The sequence below is a fragment of the Schistocerca cancellata genome, chromosome 2, assembly GCF_023864275.1.
Source record: "Schistocerca cancellata isolate TAMUIC-IGC-003103 chromosome 2, iqSchCanc2.1, whole genome shotgun sequence".
NCBI classification, from domain to species: Eukaryota; Metazoa; Arthropoda; class Insecta; order Orthoptera; family Acrididae; genus Schistocerca; species Schistocerca cancellata.
Window position 1 is genome coordinate 99,644,619 of NC_064627.1, and position 19,454 is coordinate 99,664,072.

At 50.9% G+C, this 19,454-nt stretch overlaps 2 pseudogenes; both read left to right on the forward strand.

The window, feature by feature from the left end:
- Positions 1-5,782: 5,782 nt before the first annotated feature.
- On the forward strand, positions 5,783-5,902 carry LOC126163499 (5S ribosomal RNA; annotated as a pseudogene).
- A 7,355-nt stretch (positions 5,903-13,257) lies between these two features.
- On the forward strand, positions 13,258-13,375 carry LOC126164091 (5S ribosomal RNA; annotated as a pseudogene).
- Positions 13,376-19,454: the final 6,079 nt, after the last annotated feature.

Sequence of the window (19,454 nt, forward strand, 5' to 3'; positions counted from 1 at the left end):
GAGTACAAATACACAATGCTTCCATTAAATGTGTGGCATACGCAGATGACGTAGGCGCTTTCCTTGACTACACAGCAGACATAGACTCGATACGCGCCTCCCTTCACCAGTATGAATGTGCGTCTGGAGCAGCGATAAATACTTTTAAAACTGTTCTACTTCCACTGGGTCTGCTAGCCACCGATATTGTCCGCCCATGGTACAGAGTCGTGGGAGACCATCAAGTACTGGGTCTAGACATAACTGCGTGCCCGCAGCATATGCAAGCACGAAATTGGAGAAGAATTCTCAACTCCATTAAGGGCCTCTGCAAAAGCCACACAACCCGGCACCTTAACTTGCACCAGAAAGTCAAACTAATCAATTCCTTTATCCTCTCTAAGGCGTGGTATATGGCGCAGTTGCTTAGCGTGCCAAAACAAATAGGACGCGCTATATCTCAAGCAGTATACTGGTTACTCTGGCGTCACGAAATTTTTAAAGTGCGATCAACAGTTTGTGTCTTAGACCCGTCACGTGGAGGACTCGGGCTAGTAGACTTCAGTCGCAAATGTGCAGCGTTGCTTGTCAACCGCACCGCTGAAATGCAGGCCGGCTTTCCCGATGGATCGACAGCATCCCTGCTGGAAATCTATCGGCCAGAATCTGAAAGCGCCCCAGTATCGGTGGCCAACATCCCTTACCGTATGTCCTTTGTACGAGAGTATATCCTAAATAGAAGCTACGTCCTCCGTACGGCCACAGATCCACACAGGACTGCACGGCAGCTCTATATTGAATTGATGGGACAATCTCCCATTAGTAAATTGGAAGTCCGCTTACCTACCGTAAACTGGAAGCAAGTGTGGTCAAATGTCAATAGCAGTCTTCTGCCGTCCGATGTGTCTGCGTTATGGTACAAACTAGTCAACAACACACTGCCCACCAATCAGCGTTTAGCCGACATTCAGCTTCTCGCCTCCCCCAACTGTGGCAGGTGTGGCGTGCTTGACACCAGAGAACACCGCCTGCAATGTCAAGCTGTTTCCGACGTGTGGAGGACTTGCCAGTTAATGATGGCTCTCATCACGCGAACTACGCCGGCGCACGTCTCAGTTGATAGTGTCATTGTACCGGATTTTAAATACTTCCCCACGTGCAAAACACAATACTGCTGTGTGGTTGTTGGGCCACACTGCCTACGCCCTTATCGACCGGCAAATTCACGATGCACTCACCTTTTTGACTCATATTTGGGACCAATATTCTAAGATCAAAAATAGTAATAAACACAAAGAACATTTTGCCAATTTCTTATCATCTGTATTGCATCACGCATATGCGAAACAACTATAAGATGTGTCCGAGCCCCTCTCATTTGCATCAATTGTCTTTCAGTTTTGCAATTGAGTTTTGATGATACTTACACTGATCTCCTTCTTGCGTCATACATGCAGTTCTCTCAAAAATAAGTTTAGATATATGTAGTGAGTGTCTGCTGGAAAATATAACCAGTCTCCATTTATTTGTCTATCTTTTGTCATGTGCCTACCTGTAAACTAGTATACATAAGACCATTTTGGAAAAAAAAGAAATAAAATAAAGAAAGTTACAGAAAGAGAGTAACTGAGTAAAAGGATGAGGTTCCAAGTTCAATCAACTTGAAAAAAAAAAACAAAAAAAACAAATAAAAAGAAAGATAAAAACAAAAGGGAAAAAAATAAACGAAAAATAAGAAAAAAGAAAAAAAGAAAAAATACAAGAAAAAAAAATAAAATGAACAAAAACAAGAAAAATAAAAATAAAAAAAATAAAAAAAATACACCGGTTCTCGTCCGATCACCGAAGTTAAGCAACATCGGGCCCGGTTAGTACTTGGATGGATGACCGCTTGGGAACACCGGGTGCTGTTGGCTCTATCTCATTTTTCCATTTTTACGTCGCTACACCTGCCAGCCCTCTTTTCATACTAACTTTCAGGTGTTGACAAAGATGCTTCCACAAGCATTTTAAACTACTGTATCAAACGTAAGATACGAAATTACAGTAATGAACTCAGTTTGAGCAAGAATGCGCGAAAGAAGAGTGCTAGAACGCCTCGGAAATAACAACACACTCCGAATCGACAGATGAGTTCTGAAATAAGTCAGGGCCTACTATTTTGCAGCAGTGCTCAATTCCACAAAGTAAATAAACAAAAAAAAAAGAAATAAAATCTTCCGTTCTCGTCCGATCACCGAAGAGAAGCAACAACGTTAGTGCTCGGAAGGGTGAGCGCCTGGGAACTCTGGCTGCCTTCATTTTTCGCTTTTTAGTCGCTACTCCTGCCAGTCCTCTTTCCATACCACCTTTCTGTTGTGACAGACTTCCTTAAGCATTTTAAACGGCCGTAAGGTACGAAACTGCAGTAATTAACTCAGTTTGAAGGAGAATGTGCCAACGAAGTTTGCCAGGAAGTCTTTGAAAACGACAAAACATTACGAATCGGGCGGTATGCTCCGAAATACGGTAGCGCCTATCGTTCTGCAGCGGCGTACAGCTCCAAATTCGATTTGTAATCATAAATTTATTCTTTTGTCGTCTCGCCTCCTCCCGCAGACGTTTTTCGCGCTTGTGCTGCCATATGGACCGCGACCCGAGCGGCAGCCGAGCAAAGTCGGGACAAGTCGGGCCGGGGGGGGGGGGGGGGTACGCAAAAATCTGGAAGCGCGGTGTGTGTCAGGCAGGTGAGAAAGCTTCCGTCGGTCCAGCAGGACACTGCAACACCCCGCGCAGTCCCCCCGCCGCGCCAAGCCCTGCGCCGGATAACAGGAACAAGGTGCGTCGCCAGCGAGTGTCGGAGGCCGCACGCACCAAACGAATGACAGGCGGCGCATCGAGCAGCTGTGTTGTGCGTCTCACCCACGCTCGGCAGTCGCCTATGAGACGCCGAGGCGAGCGCGCACTCCGCGCCACGTTCGAGGTGGAAAGACGTGCTTTGCGTCAAATGTGCCACGGAAAGCAGCGATTGCGTGTGTTGGGAGAAGAGGCGAACGCTTCTTCTGTGGTGCGGCTACAGTATAAGGACGCCAACGGCCATACCATGTTGAATACACCGCCCTGCGCCGGATAACAGGAACAAGGTGCGTCGCCAGCGAGTGTCGGAGGCCGCACGCACCAAACGAATGACAGGCGGCGCATCGAGCAGCTGTGTTGTGCGTCTCACCCACGCTCGGCAGTCGCCTATGAGACGCCGAGGCGAGCGCGCACTCCGCGCCACCTTCGAGGTGGAAAGACGTGCTTTGCGTCAAATGTGCCACGGAAAGCAGCGATTGCGTGTGTTGGGAGAAGAGGCGAACGCTTCTTCTGTGGTGCGGCTACAGTATAAGGACGCCAACGGCCATACCATGTTGAATACACCGCCCTGCGCCGGATAACAGGAACAAGGTGCGTCGCCAGCGAGTGTCGGAGGCCGCACGCACCAAACGAATGACAGGCGGCGCATCGAGCAGCTGTGTTGTGCGTCTCACCCACGCTCGGCAGTCGCCTATGAGACGCCGAGGCGAGCGCGCACTCCGCGCCACGTTCGAGGTGGAAAGACGTGCTTTGCGTCAAATGTGCCACGGAAAGCAGCGATTGCGTGTGTTGGGAGATGAGGCGAACGCTTCTTCTGTGGTGCGGCTACAGTATAAGGACGCCAACGGCCATACCATGTTGAATACACCGCCCTGCGCCGGATAACAGGAACAAGGTGCGTCGCCAGCGAGTGTCGGAGGCCGCACGCACCAAACGAATGACAGGCGGCGCATCGAGCAGCTGTGTTGTGCGTCTCACCCACGCTCGGCAGTCGCCTATGAGACGCCGAGGCGAGCGCGCACTCCGCGCCACCTTCGAGGTGGAAAGACGTGCTTTGCGTCAAATGTGCCACGGAAAGCAGCGATTGCGTGTGTTGGGAGAAGAGGCGAACGCTTCTTCTGTGGTGCGGCTACAGTATAAGGACGCCAACGGCCATACCATGTTGAATACACCGCCCTGCGCCGGATAACAGGAACAAGGTGCGTCGCCAGCGAGTGTCGGAGGCCGCACGCACCAAACGAATGACAGGCGGCGCATCGAGCAGCTGTGTTGTGCGTCTCACCCACGCTCGGCAGTCGCCTATGAGACGCCGAGGCGAGCGCGCACTCCGCGCCACCTTCGAGGTGGAAAGACGTGCTTTGCGTCAAATGTGCCACGGAAAGCAGCGATTGCGTGTGTTGGGAGAAGAGGCGAACGCTTCTTCTGTGGTGCGGCTACAGTATAAGGACGCCAACGGCCATACCATGTTGAATACACCGCCCTGCGCCGGATAACAGGAACAAGGTGCGTCGCCAGCGAGTGTCGGAGGCCGCACGCACCAAACGAATGACAGGCGGCGCATCGAGCAGCTGTGTTGTGCGTCTCACCCACGCTCGGCAGTCGCCTATGAGACGCCGAGGCGAGCGCGCACTCCGCGCCACCTTCGAGGTGGAAAGACGTGCTTTGCGTCAAATGTGCCACGGAAAGCAGCGATTGCGTGTGTTGGGAGAAGAGGCGAACGCTTCTTCTGTGGTGCGGCTACAGTATAAGGACGCCAACGGCCATACCATGTTGAATACACCGCCCTGCGCCGGATAACAGGAACAAGGTGCGTCGCCAGCGAGTGTCGGAGGCCGCACGCACCAAACGAATGACAGGCGGCGCATCGAGCAGCTGTGTTGTGCGTCTCACCCACGCTCGGCAGTCGCCTATGAGACGCCGAGGCGAGCGCGCACTCCGCGCCACCTTCGAGGTGGAAAGACGTGCTTTGCGTCAAATGTGCCACGGAAAGCAGCGATTGCGTGTGTTGGGAGAAGAGGCGAACGCTTCTTCTGTGGTGCGGCTACAGTATAAGGACGCCAACGGCCATACCATGTTGAATACACCGCCCTGCGCCGGATAACAGGAACAAGGTGCGTCGCCAGCGAGTGTCGGAGGCCGCACGCACCAAACGAATGACAGGCGGCGCATCGAGCAGCTGTGTTGTGCGTCTCACCCACGCTCGGCAGTCGCCTATGAGACGCCGAGGCGAGCGCGCACTCCGCGCCACCTTCGAGGTGGAAAGACGTGCTTTGCGTCAAATGTGCCACGGAAAGCAGCGATTGCGTGTGTTGGGAGAAGAGGCGAACGCTTCTTCTGTGGTGCGGCTACAGTATAAGGACGCCAACGGCCATACCATGTTGAATACACCGCCCTGCGCCGGATAACAGGAACAAGGTGCGTCGCCAGCGAGTGTCGGAGGCCGCACGCACCAAACGAATGACAGGCGGCGCATCGAGCAGCTGTGTTGTGCGTCTCACCCACGCTCGGCAGTCGCCTATGAGACGCCGAGGCGAGCGCGCACTCCGCGCCACCTTCGAGGTGGAAAGACGTGCTTTGCGTCAAATGTGCCACGGAAAGCAGCGATTGCGTGTGTTGGGAGAAGAGGCGAACGCTTCTTCTGTGGTGCGGCTACAGTATAAGGACGCCAACGGCCATACCATGTTGAATACACCGCCCTGCGCCGGATAACAGGAACAAGGTGCGTCGCCAGCGAGTGTCGGAGGCCGCACGCACCAAACGAATGACAGGCGGCGCATCGAGCAGCTGTGTTGTGCGTCTCACCCACGCTCGGCAGTCGCCTATGAGACGCCGAGGCGAGCGCGCACTCCGCGCCACCTTCGAGGTGGAAAGACGTGCTTTGCGTCAAATGTGCCACGGAAAGCAGCGATTGCGTGTGTTGGGAGAAGAGGCGAACGCTTCTTCTGTGGTGCGGCTACAGTATAAGGACGCCAACGGCCATACCATGTTGAATACACCGGTTCTCGTCCGATCACCGAAGTTAAGCATCATCGGGCCCGGTTAGTACTTGGCTGGCTGCCCGCCTGGCAACACCTCGGTGCCTCACGTACAGTGTTTACCTCGTGCGACTTGGCCGGCGGCGCCTCGCGTGTCGTCTGCTTCCTTTGCCACGTGGCTTTCTTTCTACTGATCTGTAAGTAATGGATATTCTTTACGATGATAGTGAAGAGCGACAGAACAATGTTCAGTGCGAATTTGATCGTTCCGTTGAGAAACCTTCGGCTTTTGAAATTCATCGTTGGTTAATTGAGGATTTGTTGTTGTCTACTAATGACGTACTCGGTATTCAGTTCGATACGTTCTTAAATTCTGTGTTCTTAAAACTCAAATCTTCCGATCTGTGTGATGCTGTAGTTTCTGTTAATGACGGTGTTCGCAAATTTCGACACCTTAACGGAAATATTAGTAATGTCACTGTGTCTCGCTGGGTTTGGTCTTCGACATATACGGATATTTAACCTTCCGTTTGAAATTCGCAATGACACCATTTCTCGTCACTTGAGGCCATATGGCACTGTTTTATCTGTAGTGAAAGAGAAATGGTCGTCTGCGTATATATTTCAAGTCGAGAACGGTGTGCGCAGTGTTAAGATGGTGGTTAGGCAGCATATTCCGTCTTTTATTTTGGTCAACGGTCACCGTGCGTTTGTCACGTACAGTGGCCAGCCACAAACTTGCTCCTTTTGTAATGGTGTCGGACATTATAGGCAGGATTGTCCGAAGCGAAAACGGCCTGTTCAGCTACCACTTGAGGCCGATTTGCAAGGAGTTAGTTTTGCTTCCGTCACCGGTACGGTCTTGGGTTCCGCATCCCCCCCCCCCTCCCCCGCGCCCGCGCGGCGTGCGGCAGATGTTAATCTTGCTGCCGCCGCGGAAGCGATGGATGTGTCTGCTGATCATACTGTCTCTGCTGTTGCGACTACCGGCCAGGATTCTGTCCGCGGTTTCGGAAAACGTGCCTGCTGCTGTTCAACCGGTTGTGGGTGCTGTTGTGTCGGAGACAGTCTCTGACTCCGTGCCGCAGTCGGTAACCGATGTTGTTTCGCGCCCTAATTCGGACTCTGTTGCACCTACTGTGTCGCAGGCGGAGCCCTCTCCTTCTGTGGCTGCGCCCGTCGTCGCACCCTCTGACGTTTCTGAGCCTCTCCCTGTTGCGGATTCACGCGATGTTTTTGTGGAACCCAAACCGCAGCGGGATGAAGCTCGTTCTCGAAGTTCCAGTAGGCAACGCTTCCGCAGTGCCAGTAGCTCCCCTTCCTACGACAGGGGTTTAACGCGAGGTGACCGTAGTCCGTCCCCAGTAGGGCGCTCCCCCGCCTCTTCTTGGGCGTCGCAGCGCCGCGCCGCGCGGCGCGACCTCGACGTGGAGCTACGGCCGCCTCAGGCTGCCGGCTCCGGGCGGCAGCCGCCGCGCAAACAGCAGCAACAGCAGCCGCAGCGTGCCTCCTCTCGCCACGCACAGTCAGCTGATCTGAGTGTTGCAGCGCAGCAACGTGACGTTGCTGTTCGCCATCTGCGGACTGTGTTAAGTCAACCCGCCTCTGTAGATGTGCCTGTTTTAGCGCCAGACACAGTCTCGGCTGTGACTGCGGCATCTCTGTCGACTAAACGGAAGGCTGAGGATGTACACCGCCGTCGCGCTGGTCCTTCTATTGACGACCGCGTGCCGGTGCCTTCTTCCGACGTGGAGATGTCCGTTAAGGATTCTGTGTCGGTCGCTTCTGGCGTGACAGCTACTGCCACCCTGCCGCCCCTCTCCCCCTTCGAGCCTTCGGAGTGGGCGAAGGATGTTGTGGAGGGTGGGGAGACGTAGTGTGTGTCCTGTGTGCCCCCTCCTCTGTCGCGCAGCTGCACATCCCGTGTTTTATGTGTGTTTTACTTTTGTGTGTGTCTTTTAATTGTGTGAGTCTATGACTTACGATTTTAGCCAGTGGAATGTTGTCACCATTAATCTTAACAAATTGAGTCACCCGTGTAAGATACTGGCTTTTAAGGACTTTTTACGTGATCACCACTGCCATGTTGTGTTTTTACAAGAGGTGACGCGTGATGCCCTTGTCTTTTTACACGATTTTAGTGACTTTACTGTTATTGACAATGTTTTACCGGATCACAGTACAGGAACTGCCATTTTAGTACGTTCTGACCTCGCTATTTCACATGTTGCTATTTTACCTAATGGTCGTGCCGTTAGTTGCACTATACTGGGCGTCGTATTTGTTAACGTTTATGCTCCGTCTGGGAACGATAAGCCGGCGAGGGCTGTTTTTTATGGGCAGGAATTGTGTGCGCTGTTACACCGGAATGTGGATGCTTTAGTGGGCGGCGGCGATTTCAATTGCGTTTTAGATTCTGTCGATCAGGTGCCTCGTCCCAACATTTGTAGCGAGTTCGGCGACTTGGTTCGCAGTTTCCAGCTCGTTGATACGTGGCGTGTTTTAAACCCTGATGTTACGCATTTTACTCATTTTTATCCCACGGGGCACAGCCGCCTGGAGAGAATTTACGTTTCTGCCCCGCTTTCTGTCCGTATTTGCCGCACGGAAATGTTTCCCGTGCTGTTTTCTGATCATTCCGGTTACCTTTGTCAGCTTTTATTGCCTAGATTTTGTCTTCCCAGACGAAAGAATTTGTGGAAATTTAATTGTGCATTATTGAACGACGCCCATTTTGTGACGTGTTTTACCAATTTGTGGCACAAATTGCTCGGGACTAAGCGAGGTGACTGTAGTGTGCTGGAGTGGTGGGTCGGGGAGGCCAAGCCGGTGATCAGGCGCTTTTTGATGGATTTTAGCCGCGAGGCGGCTCGTTGGCGTCGCGCTACCGCCCGCTTCCATCAGGCGTGTTTGCAAGACCTCGCGCTGCGCGTGACGTCACAGCCTGCCTTGCTGCCCGCTTTTAAGCAATTCCAGCGTAAGCTTCTCGCTGATTTGCGTGCTGTTAGTGACGGTGTCGTCGTCCGCAGCCAGCCTGCGGGGGTTGTGGATGGCGAACCTTTGTCACTTTATCATCTGAACAGGGAACGGAGGCGGCGCGCCCGTCTGCACATCAGTACGTGGAAAAAGTGCGACGGTGGACGGACTACTGTCCAGTCCGACATTGAGCGGGACGTTTTTACTCATTTTAGTTCCCTTTTTCGTGCGCTGGATGTTGATTGTGATGCGTTGCGGGATTTTTTACAAGTCGTACCTCATGTTTTAACTCGTACGGATAGGTTGCATTTAAATGCTGCTTATGTACCTGACGATCTGTACGACGCTATCCGACGAAGCCCTAAGAGTAAATTACCTGGTCCCGACGGCATTCCTGCTGAATTTTATCTGAAATTTTATGATCTGTTTCGTGATGTTTTTGTGGCTCTTTTAAATGAAATACGGGATGGTGCTGTTATCCCTGCTGCGTTTGAGGAGGGGGTAGTGACATTGGTTCCCAAATCGACTGCGACGCCCTGCATTGACGCTGTTCGGCCGATCACTTTACTGAACGCCGACTTTAAGATTGTGACGCGCTGTGTGGCTCAACGCCTTACAGTTGTTTTACCGTCGGTCGTCAGTGATAGTCAATCATGTGCGGTGCAGGGTCGGAACATTTTTGATGCCGTCCTCGCCTATCGCGACTGTATCGGTTTTGTTAAAAGTGCGAGACTGCCGACAGCTGCCATCTTCTTAATTGATTTCAAAAATGCTTTCGACCGCATTAGCCATGTCTACCTCCGCCAGGTTCTTGTGCGGATGGGCTTCGGTTTTAAGTTTACGACTGTGGTAAAGCATCTTTTACAGAATGCGACGTCTCGTGTTAGTGTCAATGGCCACTTGACGCCAGCTTTCCGTGTTGGGCGCTCGGTGCGGCAGAGGTGTCCCCTTTCCATGGCCCTTTTTTCTGTAGCTTGAGATCCGTTGCTGCGAATTATCGGCCGCGACTGCCGCGGCATTCAGATAGGGACGCACCGTCTCATTTGCAAGGCATACGCCGACGATCTTGGTGTTTTTCTTGGCCATTCTGATGACGTTGACACTTTATATGGCGCACTGCAACGCTTTGAAAAAGCCACAGGTGCCATTGTCAACCCAGCTAAGACTGTTTGTTTGCCTCTTACACCCCGCGCACGGTCCATACAGCGGAGCTGGTTCTGTGTCCGCGAACAGCACAAAGTCCTGGGAATGCTTTTTTCTTCTCATCCACAACGGATGGAAGCGCTCAATTGGCGGTCCACGCTGCATAAGGTGCGCGCCGTTGCCAAGATCTATGCGGCTCGCACGTTGGCGCTTCGTGACAAGGTGGCCTTGATCAATACTAACATTCTGGCCAGGGTGTGGTACCTCGCGCAGGTCCTTCCACTGCCTCGGCAGTTGGAACGTGCCCTCAAGCAGGCGGTGTATTGGTTTTTATGGCGAGGTGACATTTTTAAAGTATCGTATGACACCTGTACTCTGAGACCGACAGATGGTGGTTTGGGTCTAGTAGATCTTCGCGCGAAGTGCTCTGCTCTCCTTTGGAAGCGGACCACCGTTGTTATGGAGAGGGCCCCGAACGGTACCACTGCGGCGGTCTTCAGTATGTATCGTCCACTATCAGTGGAGGCGCCGGTGAATGTCTCGCACATTCCCTTTTTTCTTGATTATGTGCGTCGCTACTATATGGACAACAGCTACCTCGTGCTCTGTGACGTTCCCAGCCTTCGAGTCTGCGACATCGTTTCTGCTTTCCGTGGATCACCTGTGCGTTGTAAGTGGGAGTATCGGCTACCGTGGTATAATTGGGTCACGGTATGGAAAAATCTTGCCAGCGATGTTCTTCCTCCCTCTGTACACGCCGTGTGGTACAAGGTTGTGCATCGTATCTTCCCTACGAATGCGAAGCTCCATTCAATCAACCTCATCTCGTCTGGAGCTTGCGAATTGTGTGATGCGGAAGATACACTTGAACACCGTTTCGTGTGTGGACATTTTTGCAGTGTTTGGGATGCCGCCAGAGATATGGTTCGCCTAATCAATCGAGTGGATACGCGTTCAGTCTTGCCGACCGACGCTTCAATTCCTCAATGCGTCGCCTACCCGAATACTAAGAAGAATGCTACGGTGTGGCTCCTGGGTCATACCGTTTTTGCGATGTTTCACTTGAAATTGACTACTGAATTGGACTTTCTTACCTATTTATGGACTCAGCATGAACACACTGAAGCTTTGCCTGGCTATCGTGCTACTTTTGCAAATTTTTTGAAGGTTGCACTTGCTCATGCCTTTGCCCGGATGTCGGTGGCTACTTCACATGTTTATGACGGTTTGGTATACTATTCTATTTTAACCGCTCAAGCTGTGTTTTTCCAGGAACGAACATTTATGGTTATACGTGTACTCAGAGGAACTCTTCTTTTTCTTATTTGTGTAATTTTTCATTTCCGGTAAAGTTTACCTTTTTCTTGTTTCTGATTTTTTATGCTGTGGACATCGGCACTTTCATTTAAGACCACTGGTTTTCTCCTGTAGGTCTCCCATGTGGCGGCAGTGATATTTTCAATTTTTAACTAGTATTACCGCGCAGTGACTTTCATTCTTTTTTCCTTTTCGTTTCACTTGTCCACCTGATGGACTTTACTCCTCAGTTTTACTGGTGTGGAACTTTCCCGGTAATAGTGTAACTGAGGCAGTGTTTTTTTTTTTCTACTGGATTTTTGATTCCCTGGCGGAGTTATTCTCTTCATGCCGAAGATTATTGGATTATGGATTTTTGCTCTTGCCGCTTTTTCCCCAACGGACGTCGACCATTTTAAGGACACCAACGGGGATACTGATTTTTTTCGTCCGTTCGTCGTGGGACATGGAGTCAACAGCACCTTTATAGCTCATGAAGCTCGCCAATAGAAGGCATTTTGTGGAGAGCGACAAGGCCGGGCTATAAGGGGAGATGGGAGGCCCGAAAAAAAAAAAAAGGTGCTGTTGGCTCTATCTCATTTTTCCATTTTTACGTCGCTACACCTGCCAGCCCTCTTTTCATACTAACTTTCAGGTGTTGACAAAGATGCTTCCACAAGCATTTTACACTACTCTATCAAACGTAAGATACGAAATTATAGTAATGAACTCAGTTTGAGCAAGAATGCGCGAAAGAAGAGTGCTAGAACGCCTCGGAAATAACAACACACTCCGAATCGACAGATGAGTTCTGAAATAAGTCAGGGCCTACTATTTTGTAGCAGTGCTAAATTCCACAAAGTAAATAAACAAAAAAAAAGAAATAAAATCTTCCGTTCTCGTCCCATCACCGAAGTGAAGCAACAATGTTAGTGCTCGGAAGGGTGAGCGCGTGGGAAGTCTGGCTGCCTTCATTTTTCGCTTTTTAGTCGCTACCTGCCAGTCCTCTTTCCATACCACCTTTCTGTTGTGACAAAGAGACTTCCTTAAGCATTTTAAACGGCCGTAAGGTACGAAACTGCAGTAATTAACTCAGTTTGAAGGAGAATGTGCCAACGAAGTTTGCCAGGAAGTCTTTGAAAACGACAAAACAGTACGAATCGGGCGGTATGCTCCGAAATACGGTAGCGCCTATCGTTCTGCAGTGGCGTACAGCTCCAAATTCGATTTGTAATCATAAATTTATTCTTTTGTCGTCTCGCCTCCTCCAGCAGACGTTTCTCGCGCTTGTGCTGTCATATGGACCGCGACCCGAGCGGCAGCCGACACGGTATGGGACTATAAGTCCCACCACCACACCTTCACCTTCACCTGCCCAAGTTAGGCAAAATTTTCTGCCTGACTCATGTAGTACTATCACCGTCAGAGGGTGGTACGGGACTACAAGTCCCACCGCCACACCTCCAAAGTGAATTGCAGTGACGCAGTCACTGCCCAATGGAAATTTACTGCCTCACCAACATAGTTAGACCGCAATAGACCGGTGATGCTGTATTGTAACATATCACCCCGGACTACAAGTCCAATAAAAAAAAAAAAAGCGGCAGCCGAGCAAAGTCGGAACAAGTTGGGACGGAAGGGGGGACAGGCGCGAATGCAAATGCACCGCGCAAATTACGCAAAAATCTGGAAGCGCGGCGTGTGTCAGGCAGGTGAGAAAGCTTCCGTCGGTCCAGCAGGACACTGCAACACCCCGCGCAGTCCCCCCGCCGCGCCAAGCCCTTCGCCGGATAACAGGAACAAGGTGCGTCGCCAGCGAGTGTCGGAGGCCGCACGCACCAAACGAATGACAGGCGGCGCACCGAGCAGCTGTGTTGTGCGTCTCACCCACGCTCGGCAGTCGCCTATGAGACGCCGAGGCGAGCGCGCACTCCGCGCCACGTTCGAGGTGGAAAGACGTGCTTTGCGTCAAATGTGCCACGGAAAGCAGCGATTGCGTGTGTTGGGAGAAGAGGCGAATGCTTCTTCTGTGGTGCGGCTACAGTATAAGGACGCCAACGGCCATACCATGTTGAATACACCGGTTCTCGTCCGATCACCGAAGTTAAGCAACATCGGGCCCGGTTAGTACTTGTATGGGTGACCGCCTGGGAACACCGGGTCAGAAGACGAGCCCAAAGAAAACAACGTGGACGTCCCGGCCGCGGGCAATTCCAAAAAGCGGCGGAGCAAGCGACGAAGTCGCAGCCGTGAAAAAGACAAGATGGACGTATCGGAAGCAGAGGAGTCAGATACGGCATCCGCAACGAAAAAGGCTACAACCCCTAAAGCAGAGGACGTAGTCCTACGGCCGGAACGGCCACAGCACTCCACAGACCCGCCTCCACAAAGCGATTAAATGCAACAGGGCTCGGGCTCAGTATATAGTGTAATTACGTGTAACGTGAACCGAATGACCGCCGCAATAAAATTAGACGCACTAACTGACTTCCTGCAGCACAAAGCCGCAGACGTGGCTATGTTACAGAAGGTGGTCACGACGGCTATAGAACAGGTACCGGGATACGAAGTCATCTGCAACATCGACGCAGAAACTCGCTGCGGGACTGCCACACTAATCAGGCACGGCCTCCAATTTGGCGATGTGAAAATGATGCCCGACGGACGCGGAATAGCGGTCAAGGTGGAAGACACTGATTTTGTAAACATTTACGCTCCGTCGGGAACGGAAAATAAGCGTGCCAGGAGCAAATTTTACAACGAGGACATCTGCGAGCTACTAGTTCACAGCAACAACGTCGTGCTGGCAGGTGACTTCAACTGCGTAATTTCACCCGAAGACCAGATCCCGATACCCAACTTATGCGCCGAACTGCAGGATTTAGTTAGGCGTCTAAAATTAGCAGACACCTGGCGTCTACTACACCAAAACCACACAGTGTTCACGTACCTGTATAACCGCGGCAGAAGCAGAATCGACAGAGTGTACATAAACAGAGAGATTGCCACCTCTGTGACACAAGCAGAAGTCTGCCCTGTGATCTTCAGATCACTGTGCCTATCTGTGCAAACTCCGTCTACCGAGAAGCAAGCTTCCAGCAGGAAGAGGAACGTAGAAGCTAAACACAAGCCACCTCACGGACGGGAAGCTAAAGCAGGAAATTGCCGACACGATCCAGGCATGCAGACAGCGGCGAGGCGAGTACAATTCCACTACTGAGTGGTGGGTAGAACACGCCAAACCGCAAGTAAGACGGGAACTCATAAGGTACAGCGCTGAGAAAGCCTTCTGGAAAAGAAACACGGCAGACTTCTACACTAGATGCCTACGTGACGCAATGGACGCCCCCGCGGACGACGAACTGTTTCTGCCGCGGATAAGAAGACTCAAAGCACGTATACTGAGCCTGAAAAAGAGACAAAATGAGAGGAGTCATCGCCCGTAGCCAGACAAACGGCGAAATCGAAGATGAACCTGCCACGCTGCACCACCTGCACAGGCAGAGACAGAGGGCTAATAGCAAACAAATACGGCAACTCGTCGACAAGGACGGGAACAGGTTGACGACGAAGAAAGACATCATGAGCCACGTCGAAGACCATTTCAACGACCTGTTCCGAGGAGAAGAAAATGACGACGCAGAAATGGCGAGGATCCTGCAAGAAACCCGCCGTATCCTCACCAACGCAGACCGGGCACTACTGAACGAAAACGTCACAGATGATGATGTGAAAGCCGCCATCAAAGACAGCAGAAACGGAAGAGCACCAGGCGCAGACGGAATCCCAACAGAATTCTACACTGCGCTCTGGGGCACAGTCGGCGGAATACTCACCGAAATAGTAAATGAAGTTCTCAACGGGACAGAATTGCCTTCAAAATTCCTGCAAGGGACGGTGATTCTGCTCCCCAAAACGAAGGCAGCCAACAAAATTGAATTTAGAAGGGTTATTGGCCGAAAGTCTTCTGACTACAAAATAGCAGCAAAGTGCCTGGCTGCAAACATCAAAGTCGCTCTAAAGAAAGCCATTAGATCATGGCAGACGTGTGCAGTGCTTGGCAGGAACATCTTCGACGCCGTCTGCACATACAGGGACATCATAGCCCACGCAGCAACAACGAGGAGACCCGCAGCCGTAATCTCTGTCGATTTCCACAAGGCTTTCGACAGGATCAGTCACCGGTACCTGCTGAAAACCATCGCACGCCTCGGATTCGGACCAAAATTCGGTAGAACAATCAGGAACGTAATCACAAATGCCACGTCAAAAGTAACAGTAAACGGATGGACTTCAAAGTCAATAAGACTGGGAAGATCCGTCAGGCAAGGATGTCCATTATCGATGGCTATTTTCACAATAGCTCTCGATCCCCTACTTCGAAAACTAACAGCTGAAGTCGGAGGATACACAATGGGTGCCACAAACATCGCATGTATGGCCTATGCCGACGACATGGGCATCTTCATTCAGAACGAGGACGAACTAGAAATAATCCAGCCTATCATGGATTCCTTTGAAAGAGCTTCAGGTGCCAAAACGAATCCGAGGAAGACAGTGCTACTACCAATAGGCAACGGCAGACTGCGACCAGCGAGACAGTGGTACCGAGTGACAAACAACCATAGGGCACTCGGAGTGGAACTACAGCAGTGCCCTCTGAAAATGGCAGCACAAAACTGGCGCAGCGTCTTGAACACGACGAGAGGGCTCGTGAGGACGCACGCGAACCCGAACCTGACGCTGAGCCAAAGAGTGCAGTTGGTAAACGAAACGATCCTGTCGAAAGCGTGGTACATGGCCCAAATACTATGTGCTCCGACAGAAATTCCGCGAGCGATAGGAGGCGCGGCGTACTACCTGCTGTGGAGGCGGGAAATCTTCAAGGTCTCCCAGGCGACGTGTTTCCTGACAAGGGACGAAGGCGGACTCGGTCTGACTGACGTTAAGACGAAATGCGCGGCACTGCTCCTACAGCGTGCGATGAAAATGAAGCACCAGAATAACAACAGCATAACGTCCAGCCTGATTGAAGAATACAAACCGGAATCGGAAGATGCTCCAGTGGACACCACCCACATTCCGTTCAAGTTGCGGCACGTAAAACAGATGGCAATCGACAAGAGTTACATCACCGCGGTCGTTGCCAACCCACAACAAAGAACGGCGAGGAAGATCTACAGCGCTCTGAGGGGGAAGGCAAGAAAGTCCAAAATAGAGACGAGACTTCCAGACCACGACTGGCCACAGGTCTGGAAGAACGTCTCGGAACGGACACTTCCTGAGCACGCTAGGGACGCGTGGTATAAAATCATCCACCAAACAGTGCCGACAAATGAAAAACTGGCACGCATAAAGATGCGGGAATCCCCAAACTGCGAGCTCTGCAACCAGACCGACACCATCGAGCATCGTTTTGGCTGCAGAGAGAGCAGGGAAATATGGGCGACAGCGAGAAGAATGATCGCCCACATCAACAGAACCGACGAGAGGGCGATACATGTCTCAGCTGTCACTGTTCCGGACGCGAAGCCTTTCCCCAACGCGAAACGCCTGGCCACAATGTGGATCATCGCAATGACGGCGCACGCCATCGTCAGCAAACGGCAGGCCGGCAAGGCGCAGTTCCTCACGGATCTGTGGGAGGAACACAGGAGGGCCAAACAACGCTCCAAGTACCGAGAGAACTTCCTGCAGGTCCCGCTGGACACCGCCTTCCGAGACGCCTTCAACACGACGTGACCGACGCCCTCCCACAACACCCACACCCCAGTCGCTGAGGACGTCGCCCACCGATCCCTCCAAAGCCCCGACGGCAAGAGTGGTGCAGCGCGGAAGCGTTTTACGAAATGTGCACATAGTGAAAGTTTTTATGTGTAGCAGTGCAAAAGTGAGAGTGACGTGTGCCATTTGTAGTGATACAGTGTCCAATAGCCAAATAAAAGCAGCCAAAGAAAATGATTAGAGATAAAATTTAGTGAAAAGGATACAAAGTGCTCCAAGAAAAACAACAAAATGTCAAACAGTGTACTGCATGTAATTAATGTGTACTCTCGCGCTCTCGCTCTCGCTCTCGCTCTCGCTCTCGCTCTCGCTCCTCTTATGTTTTTAGTTCTTTTGCTTATTGACTTGTTTTTTTTCTTTTGTTTGTTTTTTGTTTGTTTTTTGTTGTGTTGTAAATCTCGGCCCATCATGTGCCAAACGTAGCATGCCTCTCTGCGACTAATAATCCCCGGCATTCACAAATTTAATCACATAGTTGTTTCTGGTCTATATTCCCCTTTTTCGCATCTGGGAAACATATAACATACATGCCAAAATATTTGCATTTCAGATAGCATAGAGACAAATTTGTATTTTTACCCTTTTTTTATGTAAATTCAAAAAAAAATCAAAGTAACGCAAGCTCTGTAATTAAAAGACATAAAAAAAATCAGACAGGAAAATCTATCTGAAGGACACTCAGTTCTTGGTCGAGTTACAACACGTTTATTCACTATCAAAAGAACAATCAGAACAGAAACCTAGACAGTGAATATCACCGTTCAATAATCAAGTACACCATTTAATGTAAAGACTTGTAATTGTTACAAATTGTAAATAAAAGATTATATACGTTACAAAAAAAGGTGCTGTTGGCTCTATCTCATTTTTTGATTTTTACGTCGCTACACCTGCCAGCCCTCTTTTCATACTAACTTTCAGGTGTTGACAAAAAGATGCTTCCACAAGCATTTTAAACTACTGTATCAAACTAAGATACGAAATCACAGTAATGAACTCAGTTTGAGCAAGAATGCGCGAAAGAAGAGAGTGCTACAACGCGTTGAAAATAACAACACACTACGAATCGACAGATGAGTTCTGAAATAGGGCCTACTGTTTTGTAGCAGTGCTAAATTCCACAAAGTAAATAAACAAAACAAAACAAAAAAAAACAAAATCTTCAGTTCTCGTCCGATCACCGAAGTGAAGCAACAACATTGGCACTCTGGTGGGTGAGCGCCTGGGAAATTGGCTGTCTTCATTTTTCGCTTTTTAGTCGCTACTCCTGCCAGCCCTCTTTCCATACCACCTTTCTGTTGTGACAAAGAGACTTCCTTAAGCATTTTAAACGGCCGTAAGGTACGAAACTGCAGTAATTAACTCAGTTTGAAGGAGAATGTGCCAACGAAGTTTGCCAGGAAGTCTTTGAAAACGACAAAACAGTACGAATCGGGCGGTATGCTCCGAAATACGGTAGCGCCTATCGTTCTGCAGCGGCGTACAGCTCCAAATTCGATTTGTAATCATAAATTTATTCTTTTGTCGTCTCGCCTCCTCCCGCAGACGTTTCTCGCGCTTGTGCTGTCATATGGGCCGCGACCCGAGCGGCAGTCGAGCTAAGTCGAGACGGAAGGGGGGACAGGCGCGAATGCAAATGCACCGCGCAAATTACGCAAAAATCTGAAAGCGCGGCGTGTGTCAGGCAGGTGAGAATGCTTCCGTCGATCCAGCAGGACACTGCAACACCCCGCGCAGTCCCCCCGCCGCCCGCCCCCTGTGGGTCCGTGGATTAGAATAGGCCCGAGGTATTCCTGCCTGTCGTAAGAGGCGAGTAAAAGGAGTCCATCCCCCTCACGGGGGTAGTTAGCGCCTGCGTCCGGAGACGGATGGTTCCACGACCTATAATTGTGGTCTTTTTGGTTTTTCACTTCTCGTCTCTTCCTTCCTTTTGTTGGTTCCTTTCTTTGCTCTTCTCCACCTCACTGTCTTCCTTACTCTTTCTTTTGACTTCTCCTTGCCTTCTCATTGCCTTTTTCTTCTTGCCTTTTTCTTCTTGCCTTCTCATTGCCTTTTTCTCCTTGCCTTCTCATTGCCTTTTTCTCCTTGCCTTCTCATTGCCTTTTTCTCCTTGCCTTCTCATTGCCTTTTTCTCCTTGCCTTCTCATTGCCTTTTTCTCCTTGCCTTCTCATTGCCTTCTTCTCCTTGCCTTCTCTGGTCTCCGCCTCGGCGTTTGAGACAGTCTGTCCTCTTTCTCCCTCTCTCTCTCTCCTTTTTCCTCTTCTTCCTTCCTCCCTGTGCGTGCCTGAAGGCCGACCCACGCGTTCGCACGCGTAGCCGGTGACGGGGTAACGCGTAAGTCCCCGCCCTGGGTAGACATGTAAGGCACGCGCGTACCCCCTGGTAAAGGCCAGGCCCGGAGAGGGGTGATTGCCTGAGCTGATACCTTCTGACCATGCCGATTGGTCCCTCCGTCTGTTTTTTCG